Below are 23,416 nucleotides of genomic sequence, written 5' to 3' on the forward strand. Positions count from 1 at the left end.
GTACATATATCGGTTTGTATCCTTCTTTTGAGTTCTGCTGGGTATATACGCAGCAGTGGTATTGCTGGGTCATATGGCAAATCTATGGTTAGTGTTTTGAGAAACCGCCAAACTGTCCTCCAAAATGGTTGGACCCTACAAACACATGTGATAACATGGATGAATCTTGAGAACCTTATGTTGAGTGAAGCAACCCAGACATTGAAGGACAAATACTACATGACCTCAATGATATGAAATAAACAAGCTGCCCTAGATAGCAAGAGACTGAACGATAGGCTTACAGGAAATCGGAGGGTGGAGGAAGGATATGAGCCGATGTCTGCAGGGGTGGAACTTAAGACGAGATGGTGGTAAGTATGAACACAAAGAAGAGATAAAATGGGGGCAAGGGGTTGCCTTTGGTTGGGGCTTTACGGGTTTGAGGGTGGCTGGGGAGGGACGGTTGGGTAATGTTGCCCAAAAGTGGGGGGAGGGAGGGGTAGCATACGAACACCGGAGAGGGTTAGGAGGTGGTGGAGAGTAAAATGCCGAGAAAATAATATCAAAATATAATAAAGAGGGTTACCTGTTTAGAATGCTCGGAGGGGAGGGTCTGATGCAGGACGGGCTCCTGGGGAATGTCTAAATGCTCATTCTGCCAGAGTGGGTGACACCATGGGGTAGAATCCCAAGTAGTGAGAGTGGGGGTGGACCCACATCCTGGGGAGGACTAATGCCACCAAATAGAGGGAACTCTATCCCTCGAGAGAAAGGGTGGCTCCCAGGGCATTGGGGCAGATGAGCAAGTTAGGCCCTAAACACTATTCCATCTATCTCTGGAAGTGGCCCCTCAGGAAACGGAGGTTGGCTGTCACTGTGGGCACCAAGGTGGAAGGGAAAATGGGCGTTAAATGTGTGGAACCAAAGTAAATGGGGGGCAAGGGAGGAGTTTCTTGAGAGTACACAAGGATGGATATAAAACATGTAATATTACACCATAACATATAGGAGACGACAGACTGATAATGTAAACCATAATGTAAAACATAGGAGAACTAAAAATGTAAAGAACTGTGTATCCTAAAGTATGCACCATAATGTAAGCACAGATATTACCATGTTAGAAAGCTAATATCTCAGACTCTGTACATCACCTTAAGTAAATATGATGTGAATAGGGTGTAAGAGTATCGCTGTGGAAGGAAAAAGGTGTTGTGGTGGATGTATGGGAGTGCTGTATATTATATATATGCATTGCTGTGGTCTAGGACTCCTACGAAGAAATGCTGAATAATTAGGGGGGGGGGGAAAGGATAGGATGTGGAATTTTTTCAAGTCAACATTCTTTATCTAAGTTCTTTATCTAACTTTATCCAAGTTCTTTATCTATCCTTTAAACCCATCGCTATATGCCATTCCCTAGTAAGGGACCATGACATTATATTGGGCTTCAAATTTCGGGGAGTTCTGGATCACAGAGTGTTTCAACAATGGCAATGGAGGGATACTGGTATGGGATACCAATGACAGGTGATATATAGCTGACAGAACATATGTCCAGGGTGCATGGTAATGATTGGATATACTCATAGTGGCAACAATTAAAAACCCAGCAGGGGGGGTACTGGGTTCCTGGCCAGTGGTGCTCTGTCGTGGTCCCTAGGGGAGCAGCGATAGTCTCCCAGGTACAGCGGTGGGGACCGGGAGGGAGTGAGGGTTCAACAGTGAGCCCCTGATGCTAATGACTATGCTTGTGAGCTGATAAACCTAAAATAAGAACAAGGCCTAGAGCAACATTGTGCCTGGGAATTTCCTCCTGTCAGCCTTCATGTTACTCAAATGTGGCCAGTCTCGAAGCCAAACTCAGCATGTAAATGCAATGCCTTCCCTCCAGCGTGGGACATGACACCCGGGGACGAGCCTCCCTGGCAACGAGGGACCACTATCAAATATCAACTGATGATGCAACTGGAAAAGGACCTTATATGGAAGGTTCAATGCGGATCAGCAGAATATCCATGTCTACATAAAATAACATGACTTTAAAATGCTGTTTGACCTAAAGTAAGGGGGAAATGGAAAGGAGAAATGAGTTTATATGGCTACGAGTTTCTAAAAAAGAGTCTGGAGGCTGGCAGAAGGATTGCCCTCATGCACAACTGAGCAGAGTCAGAGAGACAGATAAAGCAGATACAACCCCCAGATATTGATTCCTATGAAGGCTAAAGAGACCCATGAGAGTTATGGTCATGGCCGATGGGGTTTACTACCAGGGCAGATGGCCCCTCTCTGGAAATGGTGTTTATGTGTGATGAATCTGGACTCAGATGGGATCTCCCTTCATAAGACTTTCATACTAATCTGCTGGAGGTGCAGTTAACGTTGGGGTTTAAGATATAGTTAGGGGATTTGAATCTCTGGACTGATAATGTGATAGCCAGGTCCTGAGCCTCAACAGACTCCAGCACCTACAATCTGATTTATTGGACTTACCACACTCAGCTAAGATGGAGTTGAAGAAGGACAATCACCACACCATTTAGCCTAGAGTGATTACAACTGAAAATGGGAGGATGGCAGCCAGCATCCATGTGGAATCTGAGCCTCCTCTTGACATAGAGGTGCAATGGACACAACCAATCCAATGTCCACATAGAAGAGGTGGCATTGGATTGGGAAAAGTGGACATGGTGGACGATGGGTATGGGGAAGGGCAGGAAGAGATGAGAGGTGGGGGCGTATTTGGGACGTGGAGCTGCCCTGGATGGCGCCTCGGGGGTGATCACCGGACATCGTGGATCCTCACAGGGCCCACTGGATGGAATGGAGGAGAGTATGGGCCATGATGTGGACCATTGTCTATGAGGTGCAGAGGTGCCCAAAGATGTACTTACCAAATCCAATGGATGTGTCTTGATGATGGGAACGAGTGTTGTTGGGGGGGGAGAGGGGGGGTGGGGGGGTGGGGTTGAATGGGACCTCACATATATATTTTTAATGTAATATTATTACAAAGTCAATAAAAAAAAAATGGTTGGATCCTTCTGCATTCCCACCAGCAGTGGATGAGTGTTCCCATTTCTTCACATCCTCTCTAGCATTTGTATTCTTCTGTTTTCTTCATAGCTGCCATTGTTATGGGAGTAAGATAGTATCTCATTGTAGTTTTGATTTCAATTCCCTGATAGCTAGAGATTTGGAGCACTTTTTTTCTTCTTTGGAGAAGTGTCTGTTTAAATCTTTTTCCCATTTTTTAAATGGGTTGTTTATCTTTTCATTTTCAAGATATAGAAATTCTTTATATATGCAAGTTATAAGTCTCTTATCAGATATATGGTTTGCAAATATTTTCTCCCATTGTGTGGGTTCCCTTTTTACTTTCTTGACAAATTCCTTTGAGGTGCAGAAGGTTTTAATTTTGAGGAATTCCCGTTTATCTATTTGCTCTTTTGCTGCTCGTGCTTTTGGTGTGATATTCATGAAGCCATTTCCTATTACAAGGTCTGATAGATGCTTCCCTATACTGTTTTCCAAGGTCTTTACGGTCTTGGCTCTTATATTTAGGTCTTTGATCCATCTTGAGTTGATCTTTGCATAAGGTGTGAGATGGTAATCCTCTTTCATTCTTCTACATATGGATATCCAGTTCTCCAGGCACCATTTGTTGAATAGGCCATTCTCTCCCAGTTGAGAGGGTTTGATGTCTTTATCGAATATTATATGGCTATATATATGAGGCTCTATATAAGAACTTTCAATTAGATTCCATTGGTCTGTGTGTCTCTCCTTATGCCAACACCATGCTGTTTTCACTACTGCAGCTTTGTAGTATGTTTTGAAGTCAGGTAGTGTGATTCCTCCAATTTCGTTTTTTCTTTCTCAATATGTCTTTGGCTATTCAGGGCCTCTTTCCTTTCCAAATAAATTTCATAGTTAGTTTTTCTATTCCTTAAAGAAGGCTGTGAGATTTATATTGGGATTGCATTGAATGTGTAGATCAGTTTTGGTAGGATAGACATCTTAATAATATTTATTCTTCCTATTCATGAACAAGGAATATTCTTCCATTTATTTAGGTCTTTTTTGATTTCCTTGAACAGTCTTGTATATTTCACAGTGTATGAGCTTTTTACATCCTTAGTTAAATTTACTCCTAAATACTTCATTTTTTATTTACTATTGTAAATGGTATTTGTTTCTTGATTTCCTCCTGAGCTTGCTCCTTATTGGTGTACAGAAATGCTACTGATTTTTGCGCATTGATCTTATAACCGGTGACTTTACTAAATTCATTTATGAGTTCTAGAAGCTTTGTTGTAGATCTTTCAGGATGTTCTTTGTATAGGATCATGTCATCTGCAAATAATGAAATTTTGACTTCTTCCTTTCCAATTTGAATGCCTTTTATATCTGGTTCTTGCTTCAGTGCTCAAGCAAGTACTTCTAAGACAATGTTAAATAGAAAGGGAGACAATGGGCATCCTTGCCTTGTTCCTGACTTTAGAGGGAAGAATTTTAGGATTTCTCCATTGTAAACAATCTTGGCTGCAGGTTTTTCATATATACTCTTTATCATGTTAAAATATTTCCTTGTATTCCGATCTTTTGGAGTGTTTTTATCAAGAAAGGGTGTTGTATTTTGTCAAATGCTTTTTATGCATCTATAGATATAATCATGTCATTTTTCCCCTTCAATCTGTTTATATGGTGTATTACATTGATTGATTTTCTTATGTTGATCCATCCTTGCATACCTGGAATGAATCCCACTTCATCATGATGCATAATTCATTAATGTCTTGTTGAATACGATTAGCAAGTATTTTGTTAAGTATTTTTGCATCTAGGTTCATTATAGAAATTGGTCTGTAATTTTCCTTTCTTGTGGTGTCTTTGTTTGGCTTTGGTACTAGGGTAATGTTGGCATCATAGAAGGAGTTAGGCAATGTTCCTTCTGTTTTGATTTTTTGGAAGAGTTTCAGCAGGATTGGTGTTAGTTCTTTCCGGAATGTTTTGTAGAATTCACCTGTGAAGCCATTTGGCCCTGGGCTCTTCTTAGTTGGGAGGTTTTTAATGACTAATTCTATCTCTTTACTTGTGATTGGTTTGTTAATATCATCAATTTCTTCTTTCATCAATATGGGCTGCTTATGTGTTTCTAGGAATTTGTCCATTTCCTCTGAATTGTCATTTTTGTTGGAATGTAATTTTTCAAAGTATCCTCTTATGATAGTCTTTATTTCTGTGGGGTCAGTGGTGATATCTCCTTTCTCATTTCTTATTTTGTGTATTTGCATCTTCTCTCTTTTTTCTTTGTTAGTCTCGCTAAAGGTTTGTCAATTTTGTGGATCTTCTCAAAAAACCAGCTGTTGGTCTTGTTTATCTTTTCAAGTGCTTTCTTATTTTCTATTTCATGAAGTTCAGCTCTTATCTTTGTTATTTCCTTCCTCCTTCTTCCTGTTGGATTACTTCGTTGTTTTTTTTTCTAATTCCTCCAAATGCGCAATTAGTTCTTCAATTTTTGCTCTTTCTTCTTTTTTGATATATGAATTTATGGCTATACATTTCACTCTCAGTAACGCTTTTGCTGCATCCCATAAATTTTGGTGTGTTGTGTTATCATTATCATTTGTTTCATGGTAGTCATTGATTTCTTTTGAGATTTCCTCTTTGACCCACTGTTTTTCTAAGAGTGTGCTATTTAATTTCCAAATCATGGTGTGAAATCTGGGCCTCTGACCCTTACAAATTTCCAGCTTCAGTGCAGTGTGGTCAGAGATATTATTTTGTATGATTTCTATCTATCTGACTTCATTAAGCCTTTCTTTTTGGCCTAGCATATGGTCTATCTTGGAGAATGATCCATGTGCGCTGGAGAAAAATGTATATCCTGCTGTGTTTGGGTGTAATGATTTATACATGTCTACTAGATTCAGCTCCTCTAATATACTGTTCAAATCTTTTGTTTCGTTAGTGATTCTCTTTTCTGATGTTCTATCCAGAGTTGGTAGTGGTGTGTTAAAATCCCCCACTGTAATTGTAGATGCATCTCTTCTTTCACTTAGTTTTTCCAGCATTTGCCTCACGTATTTAGAGGCGCCCCTGTTAGGAGCATAAATATTTATGATTGTTCGATCTTCTTGACAGACTGGCCCTTTCACTAGAATGTAGTATCCTTCTTTGTCTCTCACAATTGTTTTGCATTTAAAGTCTATTTTGTCTGATATTAATATAGCTACTCCTGCCTTTTTTGGTTATTGTTTGCTTGTATGATTGTTTTCCAACCATTGACTTTCAACCTCCATGAGTCTCTGGGTCTAAGATGTGTCTCTTGTAGACAGCATATAGATGGGTCATATTTCCTTATCCAATGTCCCAGTCTGAATCTTCTGATAGGTGAGTTTAATCCACTGACATTCAGTGTTATTACTTTCAAGGAATTATTTGTGTCAGTCACATTTTGATTGGACTTGTGTTTGTCATATTTTGTTTGCTTTTTTTCCCCTTCTCTTTTTGTCTTTTTTGTTGCTCTTACACTCTCCTCCAACTCTGCCTGTCCTGTTTTTTCCTTTTTTCCTGCAGAACTCCCTTTAGAATTTCTTGAAGGGGAGGTTTCTTGTTGGCATACTCTTTCAGTTTCTGTTTATCTGTGAATATTTTGAACTCTCCATCATTTCTGAATGCTAATTTAGCTGGACAGAGTATTCTTGGTTGGAAATTTTTTCCCTTTAGTACCTTGACTATATCATACCACTGCCTACTTGCCTCCATGGTTTCAGATGAGAAATCAGCACTTAATCTTATGGAGCTTCCCTTGTATATGATGGATCTCTTTTCTCTTGCTGCTTTTAGAATTTTCTCTTTGTCTTGAGCATTGGATAATTTGACAAGTATATGTCTTGGGGTGGGGCTATTGGGATTTATGACGATTGGGGTGCGCTGTGCTTCTTGGATATGTACATCTGTCTCTTTCAGTAGATTTGGGAAGTTTTCAGTCATTATTTCCTGCAACATTCCTTCTGACTCCTTTCCCTTCCCTTCTCCTGGAATGCCTATAATACATATGTTTGAGCATTTTGCATTATCATTCAGGTCCCTAACTCCTCGCTGGATTTTTTCTATCTTTTTATTGACCAATTCTCCTATCTGTTTGATTTCCGATGTACTGTCTTCCACATCACTAATTCTCTGCTCTGCCTCTTCTAGTCTGCTGATGTTTGCTGCAAGTGTATTTTTGATTTCTTGAACGGTGGTGTTCATTCCCATCATATATTTACCTTTTTGCGTATGTCTGCAATTTCCCCTCCAAGTGTTGTCTTCATGTTGTTAAACTTTTCCTTTTCTTCATTAAATTTGTTGGTGATAAAGGTTCTGAGATCTTACATTACTTGTGCAAAGTTCTGCTCCCCTTCCTGATTTTTAGTTTGTTCATTGGATTCGCCATGTTTTCCTGATTACTGGTTTGGTTTGTAGATTTTTGTTGCTGTCTGGTCATCTTTTTATCTTGATGTGTTTAATCAGTTCCTTAGCTTCTTTGTCTAGTCTTGGGGATTAATTAGCTATTGTTTTTGCATAAGTGTTATATCTTCTCTTTGTTGCTTTGTTCTTCTTATTCTAATTTCTTATTGCTGGTTGAGTTCACTTCAAAGGAAAGTATTAGGGCCAGGGAAAGGCAGTTGTGTAAGCAAGGAAAAAGTGTAAAGTAATATTAGTGATAAATGTTAACAGAGCAACAATATGAGACCCAGAGGATGGATATTAGATTCATGTAAGTTGTGTAGAGTTATAGCAGTAAGTAGAGTACCTATAATGAGATAGTCGACTGAATATGGGAAGAATATGGTATGAATTAAAAAGCTAGTGTTTTCGTGAGAGAGGGAAAGAGAAAAGAAAGGCAATAGTTTCAAGAGCGGATAACAGAGAGAATCCAGAACAAAGGTATTAGAAATTGAGTTAGACACTTTATGGATTAAAGTAAGGGAGGTGGAATATAGGAGAGACCGTAAATGATGGAGGATATCAAGATGTAGGGGAAAGGGGATAGTGTAGGTAGCCAAAATCTATTCACACAGTAATGAGGCAGTGGAGGATGAGGAAACCCAGCAATGTGAGGTGTTCCCTGCAGCACCTATTGTATAATTGTGATAAAATAAAATAAGAAGAAAATGAGGGACGAGAGAGAGAGAAAAAAAAAGAGAAGGAAGGAAGAAAGAAAAAGGGGGTGGGTAAAGGGTGGGGAACAGGTAGGGAAAAGAAAAAAAAGTTATACACCAACCACAACAGCAGCAACAACAACAAAAAAACCCTAAATAAATGAAAAAAAATAAAGACTTTTAGGGATATGCTGGGAGAAAAGACTAGGGGATAATGCAATGTTAGCAACCAGGACATTAAAAAAAATAAAATGAAATAAAAATAAAAACAAAACAAAATTAAACTAAAAGGAAAAAATGCTAACGTTGAGGGCTAGGACACTCAAGGACCTCAGATGGACACCAGGGCATGATGGATTCAGGGATGGAAAGTCTGAGACACCGAAGACTCAAGAGGTGTGAGTCTCTGGGGTTTGGACCACCATGGTTTAGGGGACTCAGACCTGGCAACCTCAAGTCCGGTTAACAGGGAGCCTGGGAACACTGCAGTGCATCACAGCCTTCAGGGATCCCCACAGCTGGATGCCAGCCCCATGGGTGAGGTCACATCTGCAAGCTCTATCCTGTGAGTCTGAACCCCACAATTCACTCACTCACCTGGGTCTATTCTGTGGATGTATCACCAATTCGACCTCAGGACCCCTCCCACCCTGCAAGCCCCAGGAACAGCCAGCTGGGGACACCTCTACACTTCAGCCAATTTATCAACACAGATCAATAGCCAGGCCCCGGGGTGGGGCTCCAGCTGGAAACGCTGATAACAGAGTCCAAAACCAAAATTCCCACGCTTCGCAAAATATTCCCCTGATCAGCTTCCAGACGTCTCCCACCCTGCCAGACCCTGGTGGCTTCTCTTTATTGCTATCAATGTAAGTCCACTGCAGATCGGCAGCCGGGCTTGGGGAGGGCGGGGCTTTAGGCAGAAGGGCTATTATCTGTGTCTGCAATCAAAAATTCCCCCGCTTCACAATAAACCTCCCATTTGTTTCCCCAAATTGGTCTGCAAAGGCCTCCTGTCCTAATCGAACAAATTGACCAAATTGACATCCAGACACCTCCTGCCCTGCAAAAATCCTGAAACAGCCTGGTCCCGAAGAGCCTCCAATGCCGCCCAGCCACTTCTTTGCAGGAGATATTGTCAGATATGCTCACTCAGCCACCATCTTGCACCCCCTCCTGATGGTTCATTCTTTACTTCACATCCAAGCTTTTGAGATACCTTGAGGTGTCAATGTATGAAAAACGTAGACCTAAGCTAGTGTATTAATGAATGTATAAATATCTTTTTTTTCAATACATAGAAAAGAAGCATCTTTGACATGGAATTGTTAAACCACCTCTGAACAGCATGCACAGTACTTGCTCATTAAATTGGCTGCAGAGGGGCAGAAGGGGGTACAGGAGGAGGTATGTATACAGATGTGTTCATATTTCCATTTTGATGCTAACTATTGATGTGTGTGCACATCTCTTGGCTATACCATAGGGAAATGTTGTTAAATAATTCAATAGAAACATACGTTCTTGCTAATGATTCAACATAGATCTGATAGTGAATTATCTTAGAAGCATTATACATTACTGTACTCTGTTGCTTTGTGTCTCATTTTAAATTGAGCAATAAAGAAATGCAGCACTTGTAACTCTGCAAATATCTATAGAAACCTCTTGCGATTTTTGTCTCTAATGAAATTTTTGTCCCAAAGTAAGGCAGGAATACATTTTTTACCCTGATTGAGTTGCTGTCACATATACTTGATTATCATATACAATATCTCATGGCTTCGGGGCTTTGAGTTGGTAGATATTCATGATGTGTGAAAAAGCATGATACATTCGGGGTGATCTTGACCACATAAAAATGTATATGTTCAGTTGTGCATATACACACACAGGTTTTAGAAGGATATGCCAACCTGTAAACTGCTCGTGATTCTGGATGATGTCTGTGTTCTTTGTTTTTCAGTTTTCTACACTGCACAACTAACTTAAAAGTTTGAGAAAAAAAGTTATTGAAAAAAGGAAAAGCTTTCCACCAACATGAGATCATGTATTCAGTAAGTTATTCCTTAAGAGCACAGCGGAGACAAAGAGATTTTTTTTTCTCAGAAACACAAAAACAAGGAATTCATCAACAGCATGACCCTCATGCAAGAAATGTTAAAAGATATTATTCAGGAGTAAAGGAGATGACACAGGTCAGACATTTAGATTTATATGAAGAAAGGATGTGCATCAGGATGGGGAAAATGAGGCAAGGTAAAGTCTTTTACTTTTTTTATTATGATTCATATTTGTTAAGATTACTTTGTTTAAATAATACTGGCAATAATGTACCAGGAGATTATAGCCTATAGATAAGTGAAATATATGACTGCAGTGTCATTGGCACAGGAATACTTGATTTTAAGTTACCTGCTCCACACATCAAAAGAAATACTGTTGTTGACGGTAGACTTGAATTAGTTAAATATGTATGTGTGAAGTCAATGATGACTACTAAGTTTTTGAAAAGAAAATATAATTGATACACTATGAGAAGTGATAAATTGATTTATATAAAATGCTTAAGTGAAACCAGAGAAAGCAGAGGTAGAGGCCTCTGGTAAATGAATAGTTACAAATATGGTTAACATAAATTCAAACATGTCAATAATCACTCTACATGTGAATGGTCTATAAATAATACCAATTGAAAGACAGAGATTGTCAAAGAGCAGTGAAAAACCAAGACACACATATATAGTTTCTACAGGAAACCCGCTTTCCAATATGAAGACTCTTATATGGTGTATTAGTCAGGGTTCTCTAGGGAAACAGAATCAACATAAGATATCTGTCAATAGTATATGATTCCATAAGAGTCTCTCACACAGCCCCGGGGATGCACAAGTCCAGGTTCCGCAGGCAGGCTGCAACCAGGGGATGGAATGAAAGTCCAATGATGGTCCTTGATGAGTTCTGGGAGATGTTGGCTTTCCAACAACGCGGGAAATTCTCTCTCAATGTTTTTAAGGCATTCAACTGATTGGGTTAAGCATCACTCATTGCTGATGGCAATCTCCCTGATGGGTATAATTATAGCCAGTTGTCTATGATTTCCACTGCAGTAAAGTCAATGGTGACTGAGGTCCATAAATGCCCTTGTATTACAGTTAGCCCAGTGCTTCCTTGACCAAACACCTGGGCACAATTACGTGGCCGTGTTGACACAATAGCCTAACCATCTCATCACATACGGCAAAAGTAAAAGAATTGAAAAGCATATGCTATGCTGGCAATCATAAAAAGAAATCTGTAGGAGGGTGGGGCAAGATAGTGGCTGAGTGAGCATACCTGATATCTCCTGCAAAGAAGCAGATGGGCAGCATTGGAGGTTCTTTGGGACCTGGCTGTTTTGGGATTTTTTGCAGGGCAGGAGGTGTCTGGACATCAATTTGGTGGGAAGGTAACAGAGAAAACTTGTCTATAAAATATAATTGAGACTCTATTACATGGAGGTCGGGGCTGCGCGCAGGACGCTCCTCCTGGGGTGGGCAGAGCCACAGCAGTGGTTCTGCAGCAGCAATATCTGGAGTCTCTGTGGTACTGGGGAATTCATAAGCCCTGAGCAGCCTATTGGGGATTTAATAGGACAGGAGGCCTTTGCAGACAGATTTGGGGAGACAAACGGGAGTTTTGTTACAAAGCGGGGGAATTGTTGATTGTGGACACAAATAATAGCACTTCTGCCTAGAGCCCCGCCCCCCCTAAGCCTGGCTGCCAATCTGCAGTGGACTTAAATTGATAGCAATAAAGAGAAGCTACCAGAGTCTGGCAGGGTGGGAGATGTCTGGAAGCCGATTAGGGGAATATTTTGCGAAGCATGGGAACTTCGGTTTTGGACTCTATTATCAGCATTTCTGGCTGGAGCCCCACCCCCGGGCCTGGCTATTGATCTGTGTCGTTAAATTGGCTGAAGTATAGAGGCGCCCCCAGGTGGCCGTTCTGGTGGCTTACAGGGTGGGAGGGGTCCTGAGGTTGAATTGGTGATACATCCACAGAATAGACCCCAGTGAGTGAGTGAATTGTGGGGTTCAGACACACAGGATAGGGCTCATGGATGTGACCTCACCCATAGGGCTGGAACCCAGCTGCGGGGATCCCTGAAGGCTGAGATGCACTGTGGTGCTCCCAGACTCCCTGTTAACCAGATTTGAGATTGACAGGTTTGAGTCCCCTAAACCCTAGTGGCCCACACCCCAGAGACTCACACCTCTTGAGTCTTCACTATCTCAGACTTTCCATCCCTGAATCCATCATGCCCTGAGGTCCATCTGAGGTCCTTGAATGTCCTAGCCCTCAACGTTTGCATTTTTTCTTTTTTGTTTTGTTTTGTTTTTGTTTTATTGTTTTTTTTAATGTCCTGATTGCTAACATTGCATTATCCCCTAGTCTTCTCCCAGCATATCCCACAAAGTCTTTTATTTTCAGTTATTTAGGGTTTTTTTTGTTCTTGTCATTGCTGTTCTGGTTGGTGTATATCTTTTTTTCCTTTTCCCTACCTGTTCCCCGCACTTTACCCACCCCCTTTATCTTTCTTCCTTTCTTCTCTTTTTTTTTCCTCTCTCTTTCCTGTCCCTCATTTTCTTCTTCTTTTATTTTATCTTAATTATACAATAGGTGCTTCAGGTAACACCTCACATTTGCTGGGGTTCCTTATCCTCCACTGCCTCATTTCTGTGTGAATTGGTTTTAGCTACCTACACTATCCCCTTTCCCCTACATCCTTGATATCCTCCATCGTCTACGATCTCTCCTATATTCCACCTCCCTTACTTTAATCCATAAAGTGTCTAACTCTTAATTTCTAATACCCTTGTTCTGTTTTCTCTCTGTTTTCCACTCTTGAAACTATTGCCTTTCTTTTCTCTTTCCCTCTCTCACGAAAACACTAGCTTTTTAATTCATACCATATTCTTCCCATATTCAGTCGACTATCTCATTATAGGTACTCTACTTACTGCTATAACTCTACACAACTTACATGAATCTAATATCCATCCTCCCAGATCTCATATTGCTCTGTTAACATTTATCACCAATACTACTTTAGACTTTTTCCTTGCTTACACAATTGCCTTTCCCTGGCCCTAACACTTTCCTTTAAAGTGAACTCAACCAGCAATAAGAAATTAGAATAAGAAAAACAAAGCAACAAAGAGAAGATATAACACTTACACAAAAACAATAACTAATTAATCCCCAAGACTAGACAAAGAAGCTAAGGAACTGATTAAACACATCAAGATAAAAAGATGACCAGACAGCAACAAAAATCTACAAACCAAACTAGTAATCAGGAAAACATGGCGAATCCAATGAACAAACTAAAAATCAGGAAGGGGAGCAGAACTTCGCACAAGAAATGAAAGGTCTCAGAACATTTATCACCAACAAATTTAATGAAGAAAAGGAAAAGTTTAACAACATGAAGACAACACTTGGAGGGGAAATTGCAGTCATACGCAAAAAGATAACAGATATGATGGGAATGAACACCACAGTTCAAGAAGTCAAAAATACACTTGCAGCAAATATCAGCAGACTAGAAGAGGCAGAGCAGAGAATTAGTGATGTGAAAGACAGTACATCGGAAATCAAACAGATAGGAGAATTGGTCGATAAAAAGATAGAAAAAATCCAGCGAGGACTTAGGGACCTGAATGATAATGCAAAATACTCAAACATATGTATTATAGGCATTCCAGAAGGAGAAGGGAAGAGAAAGGGGTCAGAAGGAGTGTTGCAGGAAATAATGGCTGAAAACTTCCCAAATCTACTGAAAGAGACACAAGTACATATCCAAGAAGCAAAACACACCACAAGCGTCATAAACCCCAACAGGCCAACCCGAAGACATATACTTGACAAATTATCCAATGCTGAAGACAAGGAGAAAATTCTAAAAGCAGCAAGAGAAAAGAAAACCATCACATACAAGGGAAGCTCCATAAGATTAAGTGCTGATTTCTCATCTGAAACCATGGAGGCAAGAAGGCAGTGGTATGATATAGTCAAGGTACTAAAAGAAAAAAATTTCCAACCAAGAATACTCTATCCAGCTAAACTAGCATTCAGAAATGATGGAGAGTTCAAAATATTCACAGATAAACAGAAACTGAAAGAGTATGCCAACAAGAAACCACCCCTTCAAGAAATTCTAAAGGGAGTTCTGCAGGAAAAAAGGAAAAAACAGGACAGGCAGAGTTGGAGGAGAGTGTAAGAGCAACAAAAAAGACAAAAAGAGAAGGGGAAAAAAAGCAAACAAAATATGACAAACACAAGTCCAATCAAAATGTGACTGACACAAATAATTCCTTGAAAGTAATAACACTGAATGTCAGTGGATTAAACTCACCTATCAGAAGATTCAGACTGGGACATTGGATAAGGAAATATGACCCATCTATATGCTGTCTACAAGAGACACATCTTAGACCCAGAGACTCATGGAGGTTGAAAGTCAATGGTTGGAAAACAATCATACAAGCAAACAATAACCAAAAAAGGCAGGAGTAGCTATATTAATATCAGACAAAATAGACTTTAAATGCAAAACAATTGTGAGAGACAAAGAAGGATACTACATTCTAGTGAAAGGGCCAGTCTGTCAAGAAGATCGAACAATCATAAATATTTATGCTCCTAACAAGGGTGCCTCTAAATACGTGAGGCAAACGCTGGAAAAACTAAGTGAAAGAAGAGATCCATCTACAATTATGGTGGGGGATTTTAATACACCACTATCAACTCTGGACAGAACATCTCAAAAGAGAATCACTAAAGAAACAAAACATTTGAACAGCATATTAGAGGAGCTGGATCTAATAGACATGTACAGATCATTACACCCAAACACAGCAGGATATACATTTTTTTCAAGTGCACATGGATCATTCTCCAAGATAGACCATATGCTAGGCCACAAAGAAAGGCTTAATGAATTCAGAATGATCAAAATCATACAAAATAATATCTCTGAGCACAGTGGAGTGAAGCTGGAAATTTGCAAGGGTCAGAGGCCCAGATTTCACACCAAGATTTGGTAATTAAACAGCACACTCTTAGAAAAACAGTGGGTCTAACAGGAAATCTCAAAAGAAATCAATGATTACCTTGAAACAAATGATAATGATAACACAACATACCAAAATTTATGGGATGCAGGAAAAGCAGTACTGAGAGTGCAATTTATAGCCATATATTCATATATCAAAAAAGAAGAAAGAGCAAAAATTGAAGAACTAACTGCGCATTTGGAGGAATTAGAAAAAAAAAACAATGAAGTAATCCAAAAGGAAGAAGGAGGAAGGAAATAACAAAGATAAGAGCTGAACTTCATGAAATAGAAAATAAGAAAGCACTTGAAAAGATAAACAAGACCAACAGCTGGTTTTTTGAGAAGATCCACAAAATTGACAAACCTTTAGCGAGACTAACAAAGAAAAAAGAGAGAAGATGCAAATACACAAAATAAGAAATGAGAAAGGAGATATCACCACTGACCCCACAGAAATAAAGACTATCATAAGAGGATACTTTGAAAAACTACATTCCAACAAAAATGACAATTCAGAGGAAATGGACAAATTCCTAGAAACACATAAGCAGCCCATATTGATGAAAGAAGAAATTGATGATATTAACAAACCAATCACAAGTAAAGAGATAGAATCAGTCATTAAAAACCTCCCAGCTAAGAAGAGCCCAGGGCCGAACGGCTTCACAGGTGAATTCTACAAAACATTCTGGAAAGAACTAACACCAATCCTGCTGAAACTCTTCCAAAAAATCGAAACAGAAGGATCACTGCCGAACTCCTTCTATGATGCCAACATTACCCTAGTACCAAAGCCAAACAAAGACACCACAAGAAAGGAAAATTACAGACCAATTTATCTAATGAACCTAGACGCAAAAATACTTAACAAAATACTTGCTAATCATATTCAACAACACATTAAACGAATTATACATCACGACCAAGTGGGATTCATTCCAGGTGTGCAAGAATGGTTCAATGTAACAAAATCAATCAATGTAATATAAACACATTGAAGAAAAAAATGACATGATTATATCTATAGATGCAGAAAAAGCTTTTGACAAAATACAGCACCCTTTCTTGATAAAAACACTCCAAAATATCAGAATACAAGGAAATTTTTTGAAAATGATAAAGAGTATATATGAAAAACCTACAGCCAACATTGTTTACAATGTCGAAATCCTAAAATTCTTCCCTCTAAAGTCAGGAACAAGACAAGGATGCCCATTGTCTCCCCTTCTATTTAACATTGTCTTAGAAGTACTTGCTCAAGCACTGAGGCAAGAACCACATATAAAAGGCATTCAAATTGGAAAGGAAGAAGTCAAAATTTCATTATTTGCAGATGACATGATCCTATACCTAGAAAACCCTGAGAGCTCTACAACAAAGCTTCTAGAACTCATAAATGAATTTTAGTAAAGTCGCAGGTTATTAGATCAATGCACAAAAATCAGTAGCATTTCTGTGCACCAAGAATGAGCAAGATCAGGAGGAAATCAAGAAACAAATACCATTTACAGTAGTAAAAAAAAATCAAATATTTAGGAATAAATTTAAGTAAAGATGTAAAAAACTTATACACTGAGAAGTATACAAGACTGTTCAAGGAAATCAAAGAAGACCTAAATAAATGGAAGTATATTCCTTGTTCATGGATAGGAAGACTGAATATTATTAAGATGTCTATCCTACCAAAACTGATCTACACATTCAATGCAATCCCAATAAAAATCAACACAGCCTTCTTTAAGGAACTAGAAAAACTAACTATGAAATTTATTTGGAAAGGAAAGAGGCCACGAATAGCCAAAGACATATTGAAAAAGAAAAACAAAATTGGAGGAATCACACTTCCTGACTTCAAAACATACTACAAAGCTACAGTAGTGAAAACAGCATGATATTGGCATGAGGAGAGACACACAGACCAATGGAATCGAATTGAAAGTTCTGATATAGAACCTCATATATATAGCCATATAATATTCGATAAAGCCACCAAATCCTCTCAACTGGGAGAGAATGGCCTGTTCAACAAATGGTGCCTGGAGAACTGGATATCCATATGTAGAAGGATGAAAGAGGATTACCATCTCACACCTTATACAAAGATCAACTCAAGATGGATCAAAGACCTAAATATAAGAGCCAAGACCATAAATACCTTGGAAAGCAGTGTAGGGAACATCTACAGGACCTTGTAATAGGAAATGGCTTCATGAATATCACACCAAAAGCACGAGCAGCAAAAGAACAAATAGATAAATGGGACTTCCTCAAAATTAAAGCCTTCTGCACCTCAAAGGAGTTTGTCAAGAAAGTAAAAAGGGAACCCACACAATGGGAGAAAATATTTGCAAACCATATATCTGATAAGAGACTTATAACTTGCATATATAAAATGGATGTTGAATGGATGGAACCAAGGTAAATGTGGGGGGTAAAAGAGGAGTTTCGCGAGAGTACACAAGGATGAATATAAAGCATGTAATATTACACCAAAAACATAGAGGGGACGACAGACTAATAATGTAAACCATAATGTAAAACATAGGATAACTAAAAATTTAGAAAACTGTATATCTTAAAGTATGGACCACAATGTAAGCACAGATGTCACCTTGTTTGAAAGCTATTGTCTCAGAGTCTGTACATCAGTTTAAGTAAATATGATATGAATAAGTTATAAGATTATCACTGTGGAAGAGAAAAGGTTTTATGGTGGATGTGTGGGAGTACTGTATATTGTATATATGAATTACTGTGATCTAGGGCTCTTGTGAAGAGAAGCTCAATAATTAGGAAAAAAGAAAAGAAAAAGATAGGATGTAGAATTTTTCCAAATCAACACGTATTCTATATCTAACCTTTAAACCCATTGCTATATTCCATTTTACTAGTAAGGGATCCTGACATTATATTGGGCTTTCACTTTTCAGGAAGTTTTGGATTACAGAGTGGTTCAACAATGGCAGTGGAGGAATACTGGTATGGGATGTTATTGAGAGGCGATATACGGTCGACAGGGAGTTATACAGGGCATATGTCCAGGGTGCATGGTAATGTTTGGTTATACTCATAGTGGAAACAATTAAAAGCAACAGCTGAAGGGGTACTGGGTTCCTGGCCGGGGGTGCTCTGTCGTGGGTGCTCTGTCGTGGTCCCTAGGGAAGCAGCAGCAGTCCCCCAGGTGCAACGGTAAGGGCCAGGAAGGAATGAGGGTCCAACAGTGAGCCCCTGATACTAAAGACTATGCTTGTGAGCCTATATGCCTGAAATAAGAACAAGGCCTAGACCAGTACTGTGCCTAGGAGTTTCCTCCTGACAGCCTTCATGTTACTCAAATATGGCCAGTCTGGAAGTCAAACTCAGCATGTAAATGCAATGCATTCCCCCCAGCGTGGGATAAGACACCCGGGGATGAGCGTCCCTGGCACCAAGGGATCACTACCAAGTACCAGTTGATGATGCAACTAGAAAATGACCTTGAATTAAAGGTTCAATGTGGACCAGCAGAATATCCCTGTCTACATATAATAACAGGAGTTTAAAATGCTCTTTGACCTAATGTAAGGGGGAAATGGAAAGGACAAATGAGTTTATATGGCTATGAGTCTCTAAAAAAGAGTCTGGAGGTTGTCAGAAGGATTGCCCTTATGCACACCTGACCAGAGTCTCAGAGACAGATAAAATAGTTACAACCCGAGGTATTTGTTCTTTTGAGGGCTAAAGAGACCCATGGGCTCTATGGTCATGGCAGATGGGGTTCACTGCCATGTCAGTTGGCCCTTCTTTGGAGCTGGTGTTTCTCCATGATGGAGCTGGACACAAATGGGATCTCTTTTCACAAGACTTTCATGCTACTTTACTGGAATTGTAGTTGGTGCTGGAGTTTAAGATATATCTAGGGGATTTGAATCTCTGGACTGACAATATGATAGCCAGGCCCTGAGCCTCAACAGACTTCAACTCTTACACTCTGATTTATTGGACTTACCCCACTCAGCTAACATGGAGTTGAAGAATGTCAACCACCACACAATGGAGCCTAGAGTGCCTACAACTGAAAGTAGGAGGATTGCATCCAGTATCCATGTGGAATCTAAGCCTCCTCTTGACATAGATGTGAAATGGACACAACCAATCCAAAGTCCACAGAGAAAATGTGACATTGGTGGGGGAAAAGTAGCCATGGTGGCTGCTGGGTGTGGGGAATGGGAGGAAGCGATGAGATGTGGAGGCGTTTTCAGGACTTGGAGGTGTCCTGGGTGGTGCTTCAGGGACAATTACCGGACATTGTAGATCCTCCCAGGGCCCACTGGATGGAATGTGGGAGAGTATGGGCCATGATGTGGACCATTGACCATGAGGTGCAGCGATGCCCAGAGATATACTTACCAAATGCAATGGATGTGACATGATGATGGGAGAGAGTGTTGCTGTGGGGGGAGTGGTGGGGTGGGGGCGGTGGGGTTGAATGGGACCTCATATTTTTTTAATGTAAAATTTAAAAAAAATGAATTAAAAAATTTTAAAAAAAGAAACAAATACCATTTACAATATTAAATAAACAACTTCATACTTAGAAATAAATTTATCTGAAGATGCAAAAGGCTTATACACAGAAAACTACACAAAACTGTTAAAGGAACTTTAAAAGATTTAAATAAATGGAAGAATATTCCCTGTTCATGATTAGGAAGACTAAATATCCTTAAGATGTCTATCCTACCCAAACAGATCTACAGATACAATGCAATCCTAATAAAAATGAATACAGCATTTTTTAATGAACCGTAAAAACTAACTATGAAATTTATTTGGAAAGGAATGAGGCCCCAAATAGCCAAAGACATACTGAAAAAGGAAAACAAAATTGGAGGAATCATACTACCTGACTTTAAACCATACTATAGAGCTACAATTGTCAAAACGAAATGGTATGGGCACAAAGATAGACTCACTGAGCAAGGGAAACAAATTGAGATTTCTGATATAGATCTTCACATATACAGTCATTTGGTATTCAACTAGGCCTCCAAGCCCACTCAACTGGGAGAGGATGGCCTCATCAACCAATGGTGCTTTGAGAACTGGCTTTCCATATGTGAAAGAATGAAGAGGATTACCATCTCACACCTTATATAAAAATCAACTCAAGGTAGATCAAAGATGTAAATATAAGAGCCAAGACCATAAAGACCTTGGAAAACAATGTAGGGAAGCATCCACATGACCTTGTAATAAAAAATGGCTTCACAAATTTCAGACCCAAAGCACAAAGAGCAATAAAAAATAAATAAATGGGACCTCCTCAAAATTAAAGCATTTTGCACCTCAAAGGAGTTTATTAAGAAAGTGAAAAGACAGCCAACCCAATGAGAGAAAATATTTGGTAACCATATATCTGATAGGAGACTAATATCCAGCATATGTAAAGAAATCCTATATCTCAAATATAAAAAGACAAACAACCCATTTCAAAAATGGTCAAGAGGTGTGAACAAACCCTTTTCCAAAGAAGAAATACAAATGGCTAAAAAGCACATGAAAATATTCTGAACATCACTAGCTACTAGGGGAATGCAAATCAAAAGTACCATAAGATACCATCTTACTCCCATTAGACTGGCGGCTATTAAAAAAACAAAGACTACAAGTGTTGGAGAGGATGCAAAGGAATGGGAACCCTCATCCACTGCTAGTGGGAATGCAGAAGGACCCAGCCATTCTGGAGAACTGTTTGGCAGTTCCTCAAAAAACTAGCTATAGATTTGCCATATGACCCAGCAATTCCACTGCTGGGTATACACCCAGAAGAACTGAAAATAAGGATACAAACTGATATATGCACATGTATGTTCATAGTGGCATTATTCACTATTGCCAAAAGTTGGAATCAACACAAATGCTCATCAACAGATGAACTGATAAACAAAATGTGGTATATACATACAGTGGAATACTACTCAGATGTAATAAGGAATACAGTATTAACACATGGGATAACATGGATTAATCTTGAGGACTTTATGTTGAGTAAAGCAAGTCAGGCATTGAAGGACAAATATGACATGACCTGATATGAACTAAGCAAATCAAGTTGTCACTCAGAGCTAGAGACTGGACAATAGGCTTACCAGAAATTGGCTTGGATGGGAGTTATGGTCATGGCCGATGGGGTTAACTACCAGGGCAGATGGCCCCTCTTTGGAAATGGTGTTTATGTGTGATGAATCTGGACTCAGATGGGATCTCCCTTCATAAGACTTTCATGCTAATGTGCTGGAGGTGCAGTTAATGTTGGGGTTTAAGATATATTTAGGGGATTTGAATCTCTGGACTGACAATGTGATAGCCAGATCCTGAGCCTCAACAGACTCCAGCACCTACAATCTGATTTATTGGACTTACCACACTCAGCTAAGATGGAGGTGAAGAAGGACAACCACCACACCATGGAGCCTAGAGTGATTACAACTGAAAATGGGAGGATTGCATCCAGCATCCAGGTGGAATCTGAGCCTCCTCTTGACATAAAGGTGCAATGGACACAACCAATCCAGTGTCCACAAAGAAGAGGTGGCATTGGATTGGGAAAAGTGGACATAATGGACAAAGGGTATGGGGAAAGGCAGGAAGAGATGAGAGGTGGAGGCGTCTTCGGGACATGGAGCTGCCCTGGATGGTGCTTCAGAGGTAATCACCGGACATTGTAAATCCTCACAGGGCCTACATGATGGAATAGAGGAGAGTATGGGCCATGATGTGAACCAATGTATATGAGGTGCAGAGGTGCCCAAAGATGTACTTACCAAATCCAATGGATGTGTCATGATGATGGGAACGAGTGTTGTTGGGGGGGCGGAGAGGGGGGGTGGGGGGGTGGGGTTGAATGGGACCTCACATATATATTTTTAATGTAATATTATTACAAAGTCAATAAAAAATAAAAAAATTAATAAAAAAAAAAAAAGAAAGAAATTGGCTTGGGAAGTGGAAGGTTGTGAGCTGATGCCCACACTAGTGAAATCTATGAAAAAGTGGAGGTAAGTAGATGTGCAATGAAGGGATAAGATGGAGACATAGGAATGCTATTGGGGCTTTATAGGCTTGAGGGGGACTAGGGTTGGAAGGATGGGTCAGATGGTCCATGGAATTGAGGGGAGGGTTTGGGGGGAGCAGGAAACATGGGAGATTGTCAGGTACATGATTGAAACTATAATGTTGTGAAAACTCATTATAAAATATAATAAATGAGGGTTACTTGTTTAAGGTGTTTGACAGGGGGCATCTGGCACAAAGTGCACCTGGGGCAGGCTTCTAAGGAGTGTGTGAATGCTCTTGTTGTCATAGTATGTTATATCTTTGGGTGGAGACCCAGAAAATGAGTTGGAATTTTTTGTACCCCAATCCTGGGGAGGCCTGAAGTTCTAAAACAGAGGCAACTGTGTCTCTTGAGAGCATGGGTGGCTCCAAATTGGGGAGGACAGAATAGTGTGTCAAGCCCTCATCATTGTTGTAAGTTTCTATGAATCTGATCCTTCAAGCATTGATGTTTGGTTGTCACTGTGGGCCCAGAGAGGAGGGGGAGAAAGGATTGAAATAGATGGAAGAGGGGGTAACTGGAGGGCAGTGGAAATGTTCCACAAGATTGTGCTATGATGGATATAGACCACTTAAATTTTACCAGAAATTTATAAAAGTGTATACTCAAAAATTTAAACCATAATGTAACTAAAAATTTAGAAAAATGTACAGTCTTAAATATAAACTGTAATGTAAGCCATAATGGAACCAGTGTTAGTGGCTATATTTCAATATCTCTACATCAGCTGTAGCAAATATAACATCCACTTGTAAAAAGCTAATTGGCGGTGCAAGGGAAAAGGGTTTGATGTTGGGTATTTGGGCATCCCCTATATTGTATATTGACTTTACTGTGATCTAAAACTTTTCTGAAGACAAAATTTAAAATGACTGAAAAAATAAGGATCTAGACACCGTGGAAGGAAAGGAAGAGATTTCCTTGCCATTGTACATATAGGGCAACACCTATTATAGCAATAAAAGGGAAAATGTCAAAAACAAAGTTTTATGATATTTTTCAGTTCTTAACACCCCAATTTACTTTAAATTTTTTTTAGTTTTACTAAATGATTATGTATTCTATCTCAAATCTTTAAAG

The sequence above is a fragment of the Dasypus novemcinctus genome, chromosome X, assembly GCF_030445035.2.
Source record: "Dasypus novemcinctus isolate mDasNov1 chromosome X, mDasNov1.1.hap2, whole genome shotgun sequence".
Lineage (NCBI taxonomy): Eukaryota > Metazoa > Chordata > Mammalia > Cingulata > Dasypodidae > Dasypus > Dasypus novemcinctus.